Source organism: Triticum aestivum, chromosome 7D (assembly GCF_018294505.1).
Source record: "Triticum aestivum cultivar Chinese Spring chromosome 7D, IWGSC CS RefSeq v2.1, whole genome shotgun sequence".
In the NCBI taxonomy this organism is placed as follows: domain Eukaryota; kingdom Viridiplantae; phylum Streptophyta; class Magnoliopsida; order Poales; family Poaceae; genus Triticum; species Triticum aestivum.
The window spans coordinates 291,638,434-291,657,005 of record NC_057814.1 but is presented as its reverse complement, the minus strand read 5'-3'; positions in this window follow the sequence as shown (position 1 = coordinate 291,657,005).

The window sequence follows — 18,572 nt, the reverse complement described above, 5'->3', positions numbered from 1 at the left end:
CGAAACTAATTTTTACTGTCGAAACTGAATGCACAAGTAGCATAAAAGTAGTAGCAGCAGCAGCGCATGCGAGAGCCGAGGCAGCTGGTCATGTAGCAGCATCTCGGGTAGCAGCTGCAGGGGCTCGAGCGAGAGTAGGATCTGCTGCTCGTGCAGCAGCATGCACAAAAGTAGAGTAGCAGCGCAAGCAAGAGCAAGAGCGAGAGCGGCAGCGCAAGCAAGAGCAAGAGCGAGAGCAGCAGCGCAAGCAAGAGCAAGAGCAGACCAGGCAGGGGACCGAGAGCAAGAGCAGAGCAGCAGTGCGACCAAGAGCCAAAGCAGCAGCAGCTCCTACTGATGTGGACGTCGCCGCCGAGGGAGTGACACCGTGGAGGAAGTGGCCGGCGACGCCGCCGTGGATGGAGCCGCGCCATGTCGGCTCGAGACCGAGCACCGGCAGCACCGTGAGATCGAATCAAGATGAAAATGTGGCGATTAGTGTAGAACGTCTTTGCCGGCGCTGATTAGGCCTCAGCTTCAACCAAGGAATCGGTGATGACGCTGCTCTTCCCGTGGTGCAGGGGAAGACGGCGGTGTGGGAATGGAGGTGGCGCGAAAGACGAGGGGAACGTCGGGGCCGTTCCTTGGAGGTGGAGGATGGGTGGTTGAACTGGCGGGATGACGAGATCGACAAAGGATCCTCATCTGGTGTGGTGGATGAGGGACGTCGAGGCGTTGTTATGGACGACGTCGTTGGGGAAGAGGCTCCGGCCGGGTGGCAGACGGAGGAGTGTGTGGGGCTTTGCGGGTTTTTGTGGCCTCGGTGTACGAATGGGTGGGCAGATGGGATGGGAGGGGGAACCATGGCTTAGGGACGCGCTTGTCCATCATGTGGGGTAAGTTACGGAAGTACCCCCACTGATTTGATCTAGGCGGTTCTTTCGATTCAGGGGTATCACGGGCATTTCGCGAGTCGGGATTTCGCAGGAGGTGGAGTTTTCGCGTGTGTTGTAATTTTGGGATAGCAAGGCGCGGGTTGAGATGGAGGGAGTTTTTGGAGCACAACGAGACAAAGATATATCTTAAATATTTCGGGGTAACAAGGCGCGGTTGAAATTTACGGACAAGCCTAATGTGTACTGTACAAAATCAATTCGCACTTCCCTCGACGAAAAAACAAAAAGAAATCAGTTCGCACCACACAAGAGAGTCTAGTCCCGTGTACTGTACCAAATCAATTTGCACTAAAAATGCCATTCAAAACTTTGAATTCATGTTATGTTCAATTAAAATATTTTGCTACGTGTATAATGCATGCAACCTGCTACTCAAATGAACGTTTTAGTGCATTCCAAATGTATATACTACCGCTTCAATATGGACTAAATTTGAATTCATTTCTCTATTTGAATAAGATCTACACTCATGATTGTTGTGAAGTTAAACCATTTGAATTCATTTCTCTATTTTAATAAGATCTACAATCATAATTATTGGCAAGTTAAACCATTGTTTGTGTATTATCTTCACAGCACACCACATAATTACTGCCGAGTTAGATATGAACTATGTGTACTATATGAACTCGAACTCGATTTTTCGAATCCACTTTATGTTGACTTCAAATCACCGTACATTTCAAGCTCTAGCTAGATCTTCATAATCTAAACCATGTCTCATATGTATAATGTGTTTATCACATAATGTATGGTGCCCCGCCCCTACGCCTACAAGTATTTAGATGCGAGTTGCAAACGCCACACATTATCACAAATTCAAATAAAATGTGAGATTGTTCGATATATAGTATGGTTTAGATTGTTCGATATTTAGTTGTGAGCTGCAAACGCCACACATTATCACAAATTCAAATAAAATGTGAGATTGTTTGATGTATAATATGGTTTAGATTGTTCGATATTTAGCTGTGAGTTGCAAACACCACACATTATCACATTATGGTATAACATGTCCAAAACCACACCACGCGTATCACCGCTATATTCATGCATGCATATGTTAATAACACTATGACCTCCTATTCAAATATATAAATCCACTTTCATATCCAATTATGATCTTTGTTAGTTTCTTACACCCACACAATCCTCTAACCTTTGTAGCTAGCACTAACTTTCTCTCATGCAGGCGCACGCCCTCCTTGCCCTCCCCCTCCCTCAGCATTCTATCCATCGCGCACATCCATTTTTTTTTCTTTAGGTCGTTCTCCCACGGTCTCCACAACTCCTTTCTGACACACACCGATCGATAAACCTCTCCAGCGATGTCTGCCTACCACATACACACAAACCTTCCATCTCCAACTTTCTGTGTCCATGCCTTGTGTCTCTCATACGGTCCCACACACCTGTAAACTCTCGCCCCTCTTTTCATCGATATCACAATCGCACACTCCTCCCCTATCTAGCTAGTAGGCCTCTCGCACCACCTCCTAGCTCCATTCTCTCTGTCTATCCGTCTCACTGGGCCTTATTTGCCTCTAACAAATGGATGTACACCGACCAATCTCCCGCTATACATATAGCTAGCTAGGTTGTTATAACTCATTTTCCCCATGCACCGATCAATCTACCTCATTAGTTATGTCTCCCCCTTCCTCCGACACACAACAATTGATCTACCGATCTAGTTAGGTCTGCTTACCAAACACATGGTCCCCCTTCACCATCCATGCATGCCTCTCGACACATCTATCATGCACACGCACACACAGAAACACGTCCCCACTCTTATTGATAATATTGAAGTTCTACCCTCAGTTTGTCTAGTAGGCCTCTCCCACCATCTTCGAGAAGCAACTCCATCACCCATACAACACTCTACCCCTCTCCCTCTCTCTCTCCCCTCTCTCTCTATCTGTCCCAACCTATTTCCCGTCCTTCACTTATGTATGGATTGATGACCCACAAGTATATGGGATCAATTGTAGCTCTTTTCGATAAGTAAGAGTGTCGAACCCAACGAGGAGAAGAAGGAAATGACAAGTGGTTTTTAGCAAGGTAATGTCTGCAAGTGTTGAAATTGTAAGTAACAGAGTAGTTTGATAGCAAGATAATTTGTAACGAGCAAGTAACGGTAGTAGTAACATAAGTGCATCAAGGTAGACCAATCCCTTTGAGGCAAAGGACAGGCCAAAACGGTCTCTTATAGTAAGCAAAGCGTTCTTGAGGGCACACATGAATTTCATCTAGTCACTTTTATCATGTTGGTTCGATTTGTGTTCGCTACTTTGATAATTTGATTTGTGGGTGGACTGGTGCTTAGGTGCTGTTCTAACTTGAACAAACCTCCTACTTATGATTAACCCTCTCACAAGCATCCGCAACTACGAGAAAAGTATTAAGAATAAATTCTAACCATAGCATTAAACTTTTGGAGCCAATCGGCCCCTTACGGAATAGTGCATAAACTAGGGTTTAAGCTTCTGTCACTCTCGCAACCCATCATGTAATAACTACTCCACAATGCATTCCATTAGGCCCAAATATGGTGAAGTGTCATGTAGTCGACGTTCACATGACACCACTAAGGGAATCACAACATACATACTATCAAAATATCGAACACACATCAAGTTCACATGATTACTTGCAACATGATTTCTCCCGTGACCTCAAGAACAAGAGTAACTACTCACAAATGATAATCATGCTCAAGATCAGAGGGGTATTAAATAGCATAATGGATCTGAACATATAATCTTCCACCAAATAAACCATATAGTAATCAACTACAAGATGTAATCAACACTACTAGTCACCCACAAGCACCAATCTATAGTTCCGGTAACAAGATTGAACAGAAGAGATGAACTAGGGTCTGAGTTGAGATGGTGTCGTTGAAGATGTTTATAGAGATTGCCCTCCCCAATATGGGAGAGTTGTTGGTGATGATGATGACAATGATTTCCCCCTCCGGGAGGGAAGTTCCCCCGGTGGAATCGCTCCGTCGGAGGGCAAAAGTCCGCTTGCCCAAGTTCCGCCTTGAGACGGCGGTGCTCCGTCCCGAAAGTCCTCTCCTTATTTTTTCTAGGTAAAATGACCTATATACTAAAAGATGGGCACCGGAGGTGGGCCTGGCTGAGCACAACCCACCAGGGCACGCCTGGGGGCCCAGGCATGCCCTGGTGTCTTGTGCTCACCAGGGTGGCCCCTCTGGTACTTATTTGCTCCATATTCCTCAAATATTTCATAAAAAATCTCCGTGGAGTTTCAGCTTGTTTGGAGTTGTGCAGAATAGGTAGCCTGACGTAGCTTTTCCAGGTCCAGATTTCCAACTGCCGGAATTCTCCCTCTTTGTGTGTACCTTGCATATTATGAGAGAAAAGGCATTAGAATTACTCCAAAAAGCATTATTATGCATAAAAAAGTCATAAATAACAGTAGGAAAACATGATGCAAAATGGACGTATCAACTCCCCCAAGCTTAGACCTCGCTTGTCCTCAAGCGAAAACCGAAATCGAAAAACATGTCCACATGCTTAGAGATAGAGGTGTCGATAAAAACAAAATACGGGATAGAAGCATCATGTTGATTATTATAAAAACAAAAAAAATTAAACATAAAACTTTTATCATCGAAATTTTATCATAGACTTCCCATGAACAAGTAACAATTCATCACACAATTGAAGTATAAAGCATAAACTCTATTAGAAACCAACAAACTATGTTCTCAGTCAACTTTGGAACTACAATTCATCATCTTTTAAGGAAGGGTCACATATCGGAGCCTTTAGGCAAGTCCACATACTCAACCATCATATAGTCTTCTATGATTGCTAACACTCACCGCATACACATGAGCAAAACATTTCAGCCGGACACATAGAAAGATAGGGGCTTATAGTTTCGCCTCCCAACTTATTCACCTCAAGGGTGATGTCAACAATAATAACTCATGCTACCCATATTCAACTGGACATATGTGCCTAGATCTTTCATCACCACATGATGCTTGCCAAAGGAGAAAATAAAAAGGAATAGAGAGAAAAACTTTGACTCTTTGCATAAAAGTAAAATACATAAAAGTAAAAGATAGGCCCTTCGCAGAGGGAAGCAGAGGTTGACATGCGCTTATTTGTTTGTATGCTCAACCCCTTAGTGCAAAAGAACGTCACGTTGTATTGCCCCTTGTGATAGCGACCTTTATTATGCAGTTTGTCGCTTTTATTCGTCGCCATCAAAAGTTCGTACAACGCTCAATTTTCTCTTACACTAAATGATCTCACACTTTAGAAGCAATTTTTATTGCCTTATTGCACCGATGACAACTTACTTGAGGGATCTTGCTTAATCCATAGGTAGGTATGGTGGACTCTTGAAAATAAGATTAGGGTTTAAGGGTTTTTGGATGCACAAGTAGTATCTCTACTTAGTGCGGAATTTTTGGCTAGCAAAGATAGGGGAAAGCACCACATGTTAAAGGATCTATGAAAATATAACTTCTATGTGAATATGAACAAACATAAATCATTAAGTTGTCTTCCTTGTCGAACGTCAATAATTTTGCATATAATATTTTGATGCGGGCTCACAATCACAAAAGATTTCTAGGATAGTTAATTTATATGTGAATCTTATCTTCCCTTATTAATTCTTTCATGAACTACATCATTGACCAATGCTATGTTTGTCAATCTCTAATAAAATTTTCTACTTATACTTTTCCTTATGTGGTGTCATCACCTACCATAAGATTAGCATATGATCTTTTTCATCTATTTCCTTTATTTTTATTTATTTCCTTTCTTTTCATTGCAACATGAAAGTAAAGAAAGCAAAAACTCAAACTAAACTTTATTATATATCTCGCACACGATTACAAGGATAGATCACTAAGCAAACTCTTGAAAAGAAAGGATCGAACAAAATTTTTATTCATCGAAAGCAAAAGATAACTATTGATCGAACAAACATAAGTAAAGGCAAAAGATAGAGGGGATGATACAATACTGGGGCAACTCACCCAAGCTTGGCGGAAGCCAAGGGGAGTGCCCATACCCAATACTCAATTTTCTTTTGGTGATGAAGAAGAAGGTGGTGGTGATGAAGAAGATGCGATCTTGTCCTCGGGTTTCCATGGTAGAGGTCCACCACCGTAAGAGGAAGAATGAGTCTCACGGGTCCTGCAACTGGCAGCCAAACTCATACCTTTAAAACTCGCCTCATATTCAAAGACTTGGTTTTGAAGATCATAGATCTGGCTTTGGAGGAAGTTGATTTGCTCCTTGTGGGTGAAGACGATGTCCTTCATGGACTTGCCATCCACCTTGGATCACAGGAAAGGTCCGTGATCATGAGGTGATTGGCATTGAGTCCACGCTCCACCATCCCTTTGCACCGGAAGACCTCCTGCTTCATAGCTTCAAGCTTGGCCTCCACGGTTCCCGTCCCATTGGGAGCTTGGACGTCGCGGATGTGCAGCACCACCTCATGCATCTGGATGACTTGAGGGTGCTGCAGCACCTCCCGCAAGTATGGGTTGATGACGTTCTTGAAGAACTTGTCCTTCGAGGAGCTTGAAGCAGCCATGGTAGATGGGATCTGACAGAAAACAGCAAGGAAAGAAAACATAAGATTTCTCTGCGATACAGTGGTCAATAGGTTCGGGGGGTATATAAAGATTTTTTTATCTTGGGAAACAAGCAAACAGAAGAAAAAGGGAGTCCGGAAGGTACCCCAGCTGGGCACAACCCACCTGGGCGCGCCTGGCTAGGCGCGCCCTGGTGTCTTGTGCCCACCAGGGTACGCTTCCTGGTTGTTTCTTATTTTCCTAATTTTCTAAATATTCCAAAACTGACAAAAAATATTTTTGCGGATTTTTCGGAGTCTGTTTGCTTACCGTATCACGTACCTCCTTAATTTCATGATTCTGGAGTGTTCCGGAAGGACTCTTTTATGTGTTCTTCCGGTGTCAAAGTTTGGACAATATTACTTTCAACATTAATGGGCGTACCTGAGATATAATGTTTTATTCGTTGCCCATTAACAACCTTCGGGTTAGTACCTTCGGCGTTATTTATTTTGATAGCTCCAGACCGATAAACCTCCTCGATAACATAGAGTCCTTCTCATTTTGAGAGGAGTTTTCATGCAAAGAATCTAAAACGAGAGTTGTACAAATGAACAAATTCTCCAACTTTAAACTCACGCTTTTGGATTCTTTTATCATGCCATCTTTTAACTTTTTCTTTAAATAACTTGGCATTTTCATAAGCTTGGGTTCTCCATTCATCTAATGAGCTAATATCAAATAACCTCTTTTCATCGGAAAGTTTGAAATCATAGTTGAGTTCTTTGACTGCCCAATGTGCTTTATGTTCTAACTCAAGAGGCATATAACAAGCTTTTCCATAAACCATTTTATAAGGAGACATACCCATAGGATTTTTATACGATGTTCTATAGGCCCAAAGTGCATCATCTAATTTCTTAGACCAATTCTTCCGGGACCTATTGACAGTCTTTTGCAAAATTAATTTTATTTCTCTATTGCTAAGTTCAACTCGACCACTAGACTGAGGATGATAAGGTGATGCAATTCTATGGTTAACATCATACTTGGCAGGCATTTTACGAAAAGCACCATGAATAAAGTGTGAACCACCATCAGTCATTAAATATTTAGGGACTCCAAACCTTGGGAAAATAACTTCCTTAAGCATTTTAATAGAGGTGTTGTGATCAGCACTACTGGTTGGACTAGCTTCTACCCATTTAGTAACATAATCAACAGCAACCAAAATATGTGTATACCCATTAGAGGAAGGAAAAGGTCCCATGTAATCAAATCCCCAAACATCAAATGGTTCAACAGCAAGTGAATAATTCATAGGCATTTCTTGACGCTTACCGATATTACCTATTCTTTGACATTCATCACAAGATAAGACGAACTTACGGGCATCCTTGAAGAGAGTATAGGCCAATAAAATCCAGATTGCAATACCTTGTGAGCAGTTCTATCTCCAGCATGATGCCCTCCATAAGCTTCGGAGTGACATTTCTGTAGGATTTGTCCCTGTTCATGCTCAGGTACACAACGTCTAATAATACCATCTACTCCTTCTTTATAAAGATGTGGGTCATCCCAAAAGTAATGTCTTAAATCATAGAAGATTTTTTTCTTTTGTTGGTATGTAAAGCTAGGTGGTAAATGTTTAGCAACAATGTAATTAGCATAGTCAGCATACCAAGGAGTGTCATGAGCAACATGTATTGCAGCTAACTGCTCATCAGGAAAACTATCATCAATAGGTAGTGGGTCATCAAGCACATTTTCAAGCCTAGACAAGTTATCAGCTACGGGGTTCTCAGCTCCTTTTCTAACAGTGATATGTAAATCAAATTCTTGTAGCAGGAGAACCCATTGAATAAGTCTAGGTTTAGCATCTTTCTTTTCCATAAGATATTTAATAGTAGCATGATCGGTGTGAACAATTACTTTTGAATCAACAATGTAAGATCTAAATTTATCACAAGCAAACACCACTGCTAGGAATTCTTTTTCAGTAGTAGCATAATTTCGTTGAGCACTGTCTAGAGTTTTACTAGCATAATGAATAACATTCAGTTTCTTATCAACTCTTTGTCCTAGAACAGCACCAACAACATAATCACTAGCAACACACATAATTTCAAAAGGCAAGTTCCAATCAGGTGGTTGAACAATAGGTGCAGAAATTAAGGCTTTCTTGAGTGTTTTGAAGGCTTCTAAACAATCATCATAAAAAACAAAAGGAACATCCTTTTGCACAAGATTCATAAGAGGCATAGAAATTGTAGAAAAGTCTTTGATAAATCTCCTACAGAAACCAGCATGACCTAGGAAACTACGAATACCGTTGATATCTTTAGGACATGGCATTTTGTCAATTGTATCAACCTTAGCTTTATCCACTTCAATACCTCTTTCAGAAATTTTATGGCCCAAAACAATACCTTCATTAACCATAAAGTGGCACTTCTCCCAATTCAAGACAAGATTTGTTTGCTCGCATCTCTGCAAAACTCGATCAAGATTTGTTAAACAATCATCAAAAGACTTCCCATATACAGCTAAGTCATCCATGAAAACCTCAACAATCTTTTCACAAAAGTCAGAGAATATAGCAGTCATACATCTTTGAAAGGTAGCAGGCGCATTGCATAACCAAAAGGCATACGTCTATATGCATAAGTTCCAAAGGGACAAGTGAAAGTGGTTTTTTCTTGATCAGGTTGAGAAACAGGTATTTGTGAAAAACCAGAATATCCATCAAGGAAGCAAAAAATGTGTGTGCTTAGATAATCTTTCTAGCATTTGATCGATAAAAGGCAGAGGGTAATGATCTTTTCTAGTTGCTTTATTTAATTTTATAAAATCAATTACCATTCTATAGCCTGTAACAATTCTTTGTGGAATAAGTTCATTCTTATCGTTAGGAGCAACAGTAATACCTCCTTTCTTAGGGACACAATGAACATGACTTACCCATCTACTATCAGCTATAGGATAGATTATACCTGCTTCCAGGAGTTTTAAGATTTCCGTTCTTACCACTTCCTTCATTTTTAGATTTAACCTACGTTGGTGATCAACAACGGGTTTAGCATCATGTTCCATATTAATCTTGTGCTGACATAGAGTGGGAGTAATGCCCTTTAAATCATCAAGAGTATATCCAATAGCAGCTCGGTGCTTCCTTAGAACTTTCAATAATCTTCCTTCTTCATGTTCTGAAAGGTTAGCACTAATAATAAGAGGATATATCTTCTTTTCATCAAGATAAGCATATTTCAAAGTGTCTGGTAATTGTTTTAATTCAAACACAGGATCACCCTTAGGTGGAGGAGGACCTCCTAGAGTTTCAATAGGCAAATTGTGTTTGAGCAGAGGACGTTGTTCAAAGAAAATATTATCTATTTCATTTCTTTCATCCATGTGTAAATCATTTTCATGGTCTAGCAAATATTGTTCTAGTGGATCAGTAGGTGGCACAACAATAGAAGCAAGGCCAATTATTTCATCCTTACTAGGCAATTCTTTTTCATGAAGCTTTCTACTAAACTTGGAAATATTAAACTCATGAGACTCATCACCAAAACTAACACCGACAGTTTGTTTCTCACAATCTATTTTAGCATTAATGGTGTTCAAGAAAGGTCTACCAAAGGTAATGAGACAAAAGTTATCTTGTGGGGAACCAAGAACAAGAAAATCAGTTGGGTATTTTATTTTCCCACATAAGACTTCAACATCTCTAACAATCCCAATTGGTGATATGGTATCTCTATTCGCAAGTTTAATAGTAACATCTATGTCTTCTATCTTTGCGGGTGCTATGTCATTCATAATTTCTTGATGTAAGGAATAGGGAATAGCACTTACACTAGCACCTATGTCACATAAACCATGATAACAGTGATCTCCTATTTTAACTGAGACAACAGGCATGCCAACAACAGGTCTATGTTTATCTTTTTTATCGGGTTTGGCAATTCTAGCAGCTTCCTCACAGAAGTAAATAACATGCCCATCTACATTTTCTTCCAGGAGATCCTTAACCATAGCAACACTAGGTTCTACTTTAATTTGTTCCTCAGGTTTAGGTGTTCCAATATAACTTTTGTTGACCACAGTTGAAACTTTAGCATGTTCCTTTATCCTAACAGGGAAAGGTGGTTTCTCAATATAACCAGTAGGAACAACTGGATCAACATTATAAAGTATAGTTTCCTCTTTAGCTAGTACCAGTTCTTTAATTTCTTCTTTAATAGGTGGGTGATATTTAAACCACTTCTCTTTAGGGAGATCAACACGAGTAGCAAATGATTCACAAAAGGAGGCTACTATCTCAGATTCAAGTCCATATTTAGTGCTAAACTTTTGAAAAGCATCGGTATTCATAAAAGATTTAACACAATCATACTTAAGCTTAATAACTGACTCTTTATCTTCGTCAAGTTCCCAATCTTCAGAGTTGCATTTAATTCTTTCCAAAAGATCCCACCGGAATTCAATAGTCTTCTTTATAAAAGAATCAGCACAAGAAGTATCAAGCATGAATCGATCATTATGAGAAAGCCGAGCATAAAAATTCTAGATAATTATTTCTCTTGAGAGCTCATGATTGGGCATGAATAACATTGACTTCAGCCACCCCCAAGATAGAGCGATACTTTCTCCTTCATGAGGCCAAAAATTATATATGTAATTCTGATCACGATGAACTAGATGCATAGGATAATTTTTTTGGCGGAACTCCAATTTCAATTGATTCCAATTCCAAGATCCAATATCATCGCATAGCCTATACCATGCCAATGCTTTTCCCTTCAACGATAAAGGGAAAACCTTCTTCTTAACTCCATCTCTGGGTAAACCTACAAGCTTAAACAATCCACAAATTTGTTCCACATATATCAAGTGCATATCAGGATGTTCGGTTCCATCTCCTGCATAAGGATTAGCTAGCAGTTGTTCTATCATACCCGAAGGAATTTCATATTCAATATTTTCAGTAGGTGCAGTAGGTTGAGGGGTAGCTAATTGTGGTTCCCAACGAGGTGAAGATACCTCGAACAAACCCCTCAAAGGATTGTTTTCCATAGTAACAAGTGACAATAAATTTCAGCACACTATATAAATGTTTCCTTACCAAATTCCACTTACCAAAGGCGCTTCACTCCCTGGCAACGGCGCCAGAAAATAGCCTTGATGACCCACAAGTATATGGGATCAATTGTAGCTCTTTTAGATAAGTAAGAGTTCGAACCCAACGAGGACCAGAAGGAAATGACAAGTGGTTTTCAGCAAGGTAATGTCTGCAAGTGCTGAAATTGTAAGTAACAGAGTAGTTTGACAGCAAGATAATTTGTAACGAGCAAGTAACGATAGTAGTAACAAAAGTGCAGCAAGGTATCCCAATCCTTTTGAGGCAAAAGACATGCCAAAATGGTCTCTTATAGTAAGCAAAGCATTCTTGAGGGTACACGGGAATTTCATCTAGTCACTTATATCATGTTGGTTCGACTTGTGTTTGCTACTTTGATAATTTGATATGAGGGGGACCGGTGCTTAGGTGTTGTTCTTACTTGAATAAACCTCCTACTTATGATTAACCTCTCGCAAGCATCTGCAACTACAAGAAAAGTATTAAGAATAAATTCTAACCATAGCATTAAACTTTTGGATCCAATCGGTTCCTTACGGAATAGCGCATAAACTAGGGTTTAAGCTTCTATCACTCTCGCAACCCATCATCTAATAACTACTCCACAATGCATTCCCTTAGGCCCAAATATGGTGAAGTGTCATGTAGTCGATGTTCACATGACACCACTAAGGGAATCACAACATACATACTATCAAAATATCGACACACATCAAGTTCACCTGATTACTTGCAACATGATTTCTCCCGTGACCTCAAGAACAAAAGTAACTACCCACAAATGATAATCATGCTCAAGATCAGAGGGGTATGAAATAGCATAATGGATCTGAACATATAATATTCCACCAAATAAACCATATAGTAATCAACTGCAAGATGTAATCAACACTACTAGTCACCCACAAGCACCAATCTATAGTTCCGGTAACAAGATTGAACACAAGAGATGAACTAGGGTTTGAGATGAGATGGTCCTGTTGAAGATGTTGATGGAGATTGCCCTCCCAAGGATGGGAGATTTGTTGGTGATGATGATGACGATGATTTCCCCCTCCGGGAGGGATGTTCCCCCGGCGGAATCGCTCCACCGGAGGGCAAAAGTGCTCCTGCCCAAGTTCCGCCTCGAGATGGCGGCGCTCCGTCCCGAAAGTCCTCTCCTTATTTTTTTCTAGGTCAAAATGACCTATATACCAGAAGGTGGGCACCGGAGGTGAGCCTGGGTGAGCACAACCCACCAGGGCGCGCCTGGGTTTTTATGAAATATTTGAGGAATATTGGAGCAAATAAGTACTAGAGGGGGCCACCCTAGTGAGCACAACCCACCAGGGCGCGCCTGGCGCGCCCTGGTGTCTTGCACTCACTAGGGTGGCCCCCTCTAGTACTTATTTGCTCCAATATTCCTCAAATATTTCATAAAAATCTCTGTGGACTTTTAGCTTGTTTGGAGTTGTGCAGAATAGGTAGCCTGACGTAGCTTTTCCAGGTCGAGATTTTCAGCTGCCGGAATTCTCCCTCTTTGTGTGTACCTTGCATATTATGAGAGAAAAGGCATTAGAATTACTCCAAAACACATTATTATGCATAAAAATATCATAAATAACAGTAGGAAAACATGATTCAAAATGGACGTATCATGGATGTTGTCGGCGTCCTGGGAACGGGGGTCCCCAGACTTGCCTGCCTGCAGCCCACGGCGTGGCTCCACCAGCGGCCCTGTACGGCCCGTCTTCACCAGCCAACACTCAAGACCATCGCGAGGGGCCAACCCTCGCGAGGCGGACGGCGCAAGGCCTCCTCGGGGGTGGCCTCACCAGGCTGGCTCGCGAGGGGCGGAGAGATCAAGGCAAGGGGCACCTCGCGAGCTGCGACGCAAGCCATGACGACCGTGGCCAGGCAGGCGCCAGCGCGCGCAATGTCCTTCTTTCCTCTTTGGTGCTAAAGAGGCAAGCGCAGGCGAGGAGGCCCGAGGCATCAGGCAAAGGTTGCCATATCGGTGCAACGAGACCAGGACCGGCAGGACGGCAGGACGGAGGTCACCCTGGAGCCCAAGACGGCGTCACCACCAGAGCCTTTGGCAGGCGAAGACCACCTTTAGTCAGGATAACTTGTACTAGTTGTCTCCCTTCGAATTTGGCCATTGTGGCAGCCCTTCCCACTCAATATTTGGGAAGAGGAGCAGGGCCTCAATAAATAGGACTAGCCACCACAGTAGGAAGGGAGGGAACAGATCGACGTACCATTCAAATCATCCCCAACCACACAGACTCACCAAGCACAAGAGCACCTCCCCTTAGGAGGCTGTTCTTCCCTTGTAACTGTTCATCCATAGCCCAAGAGGCAATCCACCACACCACACTGGAGTAGGGTATTACACCACATCGGTGGCCCGAACCAGTATAAATCTTGTGTCCCTTTGTTTTGCGAGCTCGACGAGCTAAGCCTTGCGATCGTTGCGGGAGCGAGCTAGGGAGAGAGAGATCTTCGTGCGCACCCCAGTGTTCGAACCTCAAGGGTTTGCCGGAACCCGAAATCTGACATTTGGCACGCCAGGTATGGGTGCGCTGAAGCTTTCCTTCCGCCGGTCCGCGTCCCATCGCTTCGTCGCATCCATGGCGGACGCTCGTCGAGCCCGCGCTAAGCGCTGGGCCGCCCTCGCCGCCCGCGTCGCTCAGACAGCTCATGTCGGTGGGCCTCTCCGTCGTTCCCCATCGCCCGCCGCCAACGCCGCCACCGGCCCGGCGGGAAACGACCAGCAAGTGTCCTCGCTGCACCCCTCGGTGCGGCGGGATGGCCGCACCGCCACCCCGTCGCTGACTCTGGCCGGCTCATCGCCCCACGCACGTCGCGCACCTACAGACGCACAGGCTGCACTGCTCATGGCACGCGAGCTCCTGCGCTACCGCCTAGTCGACGACCTCTACGAGGACTAGCTCGACCGCATCGCCGAGCTCGTCAGCGCCGCAGGGGGCTCCCCCGCTCCATCCCTCTCGCTGCCTCGCCCTCCTCTAGCTGCGGGCGACGTGGCTCATGGAGCGCCTCCACCAGCTCTGCACCAAGACGGCGCTCTGGCGCCAAGGCGCGCGGCCCCCCGGCGTGACCCACCGCGTCGGGCGCCCGCGCGAGAAGAAGGAAGCTGCCAAGAAGTTCCCCGGCCGCAAGAGAATGCTCCCGCGCTCCCAGCGCCACCGCGGCAAGACCGCGTGCCGCCCACCGTGGCAGTGCGCGGGCATCAAGGGTAGGCTCCGCACCAGCAAAGGGCCCTGGTGGCCACGGCAGGCTGCCGCGCCTTCACTCCTGAGCTGCATAGCGTCGCCTGGCCAGGCAAGTTCAAGCCAGACCTGCCTCCTCGCTACGACGGCGCCCCCGACCCCGCGGAGTTCTTGCAGCTCTACGAGCTGAGCATCCAGGCGGCCAACGGCGACGAAAAAGTCATGGCGAACTGGTTCCCCATGGCTCTCAAGGATGGTGCTCGCTCGTGGCTCCTGAACCTGCCCCCGGGCTCGATCTCCTCCTGGGGCGAGATGTGCGACCGCTTCGTCGCCAACTTCCAGGGCACTCGCGACCGCCCTCCAGCCACAGGTGACCTACGCCGCATCAAGCAGCAGCCAGGAGAGACCCTGCAGAAGTACATCCAGCGCTTCAATAGCGTTCGCCTCAAGATCCCCAAGGTGACGGACGAGGCCATCATTTCGGCGTTTTCTGATGGCGTTCGCGATTTCAAGATGAAGGAGGAGCTCGCCATCCACGAGGAGCTATGCACGGCTTTGGAGCTGTTCAACCTGGCGACCAAGTGCGCAAGACCTGAGGAGGGGCGCCTTTCCCTCCTTGAGCTCTCAGCTACCGACCCGGAGGAGAAGAAAGCCAAGGCCAAGGATGTGAAGCGCAAGGGAGTAGCCATGCTCGCGGCAGAGCCAGACACGAAGTGCAGCCGGGACCATCCCGAGTCGTCCAAGAGCAGCCATCCATTCTGTGCCTTCCACAATGTACACAGCCACAACACCAACGACTGTCAAGAGCTCAGGGCCATTCGAGATGGACGCTTCGGTCGACGCCCCGAGCGCAACGACCGGGGCTACGGCCGAGGAGCAGGACGAGGCGGAGGACGCTGGGGCGATCGCGGCCCACGCCAGAAGTGGCGCGACCGGCCTCGCGAGGACCGCTAGTAGGACTAGCCTCGTGAGGACGCCTGGAAGGATCAGCCTCATGAGGACCGCCCTCGGGGCAATGCCGGTCTTCCTCCACTGCCGCCGCCACCAAGAAGGAACAACGACCACCATCGGGAGGAGGGGGCTGGCGGCTTCCAGGAACCGCGTGCTATCGCCTGCATCTTGGGCGGAGCTCAGGCCCTAGCATCTCAGCGTATCTTCAAGCAGTTTGCTCGCGAGGTGAAAGCAGCCCTTCCCAGGCTTGAGGCCACACGCCTGCTCAGGTGGTCCATGTGCGCCATCACTTTCAGCTCGGCGGACCAGCTCAAGTGCGCGGCCACTGCTGGCGCCCTCTTGATGCTCTGCTCACCCGTCATCAGCAACGTACAAGTCACCAAGACCCTCATCGACGGCGGCGCAGGGCTTAACGTCCTGTCCGTCGAGACGTTCGACAGCCTCCAAGTGCCATACGATCAGCTTCAGCCCACCAAGCCCTTCTCAGGAGTGACTGACGGCTCCACCACCCACAATAGGGCAGGTCCGGCTCCCTGTCACCTTCGGACAGCACGAGAACTACCGCACCGAGCTCATCGACTTCAACGTCGCCCACATCCATCTACCATACAATGCCATCCTCGGGTACCCAGCGCTGGCCAAGTTCATGGCAGTAACCCACCACGGCTACAACGTTCTCAAGATGCCAGGAAGCGGTGGGATCATCACAGTCCCCTGCGAAGAAAGAGATGCGGTGTGCTCCCTTGACCGTGCCTTCCAAGCCGCAGTAATCGAAGACCCCGACAACAATGGTGCATAGTACCCTCCTGAGGCCATCCCCAAGTAGAAGAAGCAACTACTCCGTACAGGGCCTCAGGGGAGTAGCGCCTCCAGCGGTGCCACATCAAGATCGGCGCCCGCGCCTGGGGCGCCTCCCTCCCTCGCATAGGAAGGCGCGCCCAGCGCCCTCCTCGGGCAGGGCTCGGGGGCTCTCTTCTGGAGGGCCTCAGACCTGGCCGACATCATGAGGGAGGCGCTCAGGAACCACATGGAGGCGTGCTTTGCGGCACGTTTCCCTTAGGAGGACGCTGGGCGAGGAGTGCCCGGCGGTCAGGAGTTCATCGCCAAGGCCACTCAGGAGCTGCAGGATGCAAGAGCCATGCGCGGCGACCACCGCCCACCTAGCGCAGCTCCCCATCCAGGCGAGGATGGCGGGCTACGCGTCTGCATCGACATCCCAGGGCTCAACAGGGCCGCATCTCAGGAGCTCTTCTGGCCTTCGCGCGTGGGACGTTGCAAGGGCCCACCCCACAGCTATGTTCGCATGGCATTCGGCCTACCGAGCATGGCGGCCGCCTACCAGCGCGACCTGCGGAGCGTCCTGGCGACCCTGGAGGCCAGGCATCATGCGATCCTGGCGGAGATGGAGACGGTCCTCAAGGAACCGCCTGGACCCCCAGAGCCTCCCGAGGCTCAGGGCTCCGGTGGCTCGTGAGTAGCATCCCCTTCGCCACGCATCTTCAGCTATCCCAACATCTCTTTGACAATGGAACCAGGTTACATTTTCCAAGTTTATTTAGTTGGGAGCGCCCCCCGGGCTGCATCATTCCCAGGCCACGTGGGCCCATCCCTACGGCATGTATCCTTTTGCATCTTTAGCTTACTCTGCCGGGGGCGCCCCTCGGGCTGCATCATCCTCAGGCAGCTTGGGTCCGATCCAGTGGCATGTATTGTTGTTGCATTTGCCTAAGCTAGTTCGCTTTCCATGCATAAGCTATCTATGGTTATTGCTTGCTTGGTTACCACTCATCACGGGAGCCGCGCGCCCATCGTCTTTCTTCAGGATCCTTCGCATAAGGAGGCTAGGCACGGCGTTTGTGCTCGGGTCCGTCCCTGTAGCGTCGATAAATCCAACGGCTGAGCTCTGTCTGGCGGGCCGGTCCCATTCACGTCACCTCCTGGGGTCGTTGGTGCTTGGCCTTCTCAAGCGATAACCTCAGGAGATTCATTCAGCGCAGGATGCCTAACCATCTTGCAAGACCACCGTAGCCAACAAGAACCATGACCAGGCGCAACCCGCCTTGAGGTAGGGCCTTGTGAGTCCCACGCTGGCTCACGAGTGCCCAAACACACCTCGTCTAGCCCTGCCGTGCAAGCCACGTGTTAGGGCGGGGCTGTACACGCCCCGGGGGCTCCACTCGAGGGAGCCCTCACCAACGCACCAGTGGAAGCACCATGCTACGTGCTGGCAGTCGACACTACTGAGGAGCGGTTATGCCCATGCAAGTGCGGATGCGCTATGCTCCGCGCTAGTGATAAACAACTGAGGGCGGTCCCATGGCCGTATCAACCTCAGGGAGCCTTGAGCTTAGTGTCTAGCCTCATCGCAACACCTCCCCTTGGGAGCGTCGCGCGAGGGGGCTGGGCACGGGGGCTACGCTCGGGTCACGCCCAAGCATACGCCGCCCCGCCAGGTCCCTCGGGCCTGGTCGTCGCGCGCCCTCCCGAGCGGAGCCTCGGCGAGGGAAAAGGTATGAAGGTCGTTTGAGCGTCAAGGGGGACTCCTGAGCATCGCGACTCAGGAGCCTAACTGGACACGTAGCCCCTCACCCCTTGGTCTCGTCCTAGCGATCCGGACGACCCAACGGCGGCTGAGGTATGCGCGGGGTCGGGCCCTGCCGACGTAGAACACTAGACCTATTCCTGCGTCTCTTTTCTGTAAGCTGTTTGCGTGTCAAGGGGGACTCCTGAGCATCGCGACTCAGGAGCCTAAC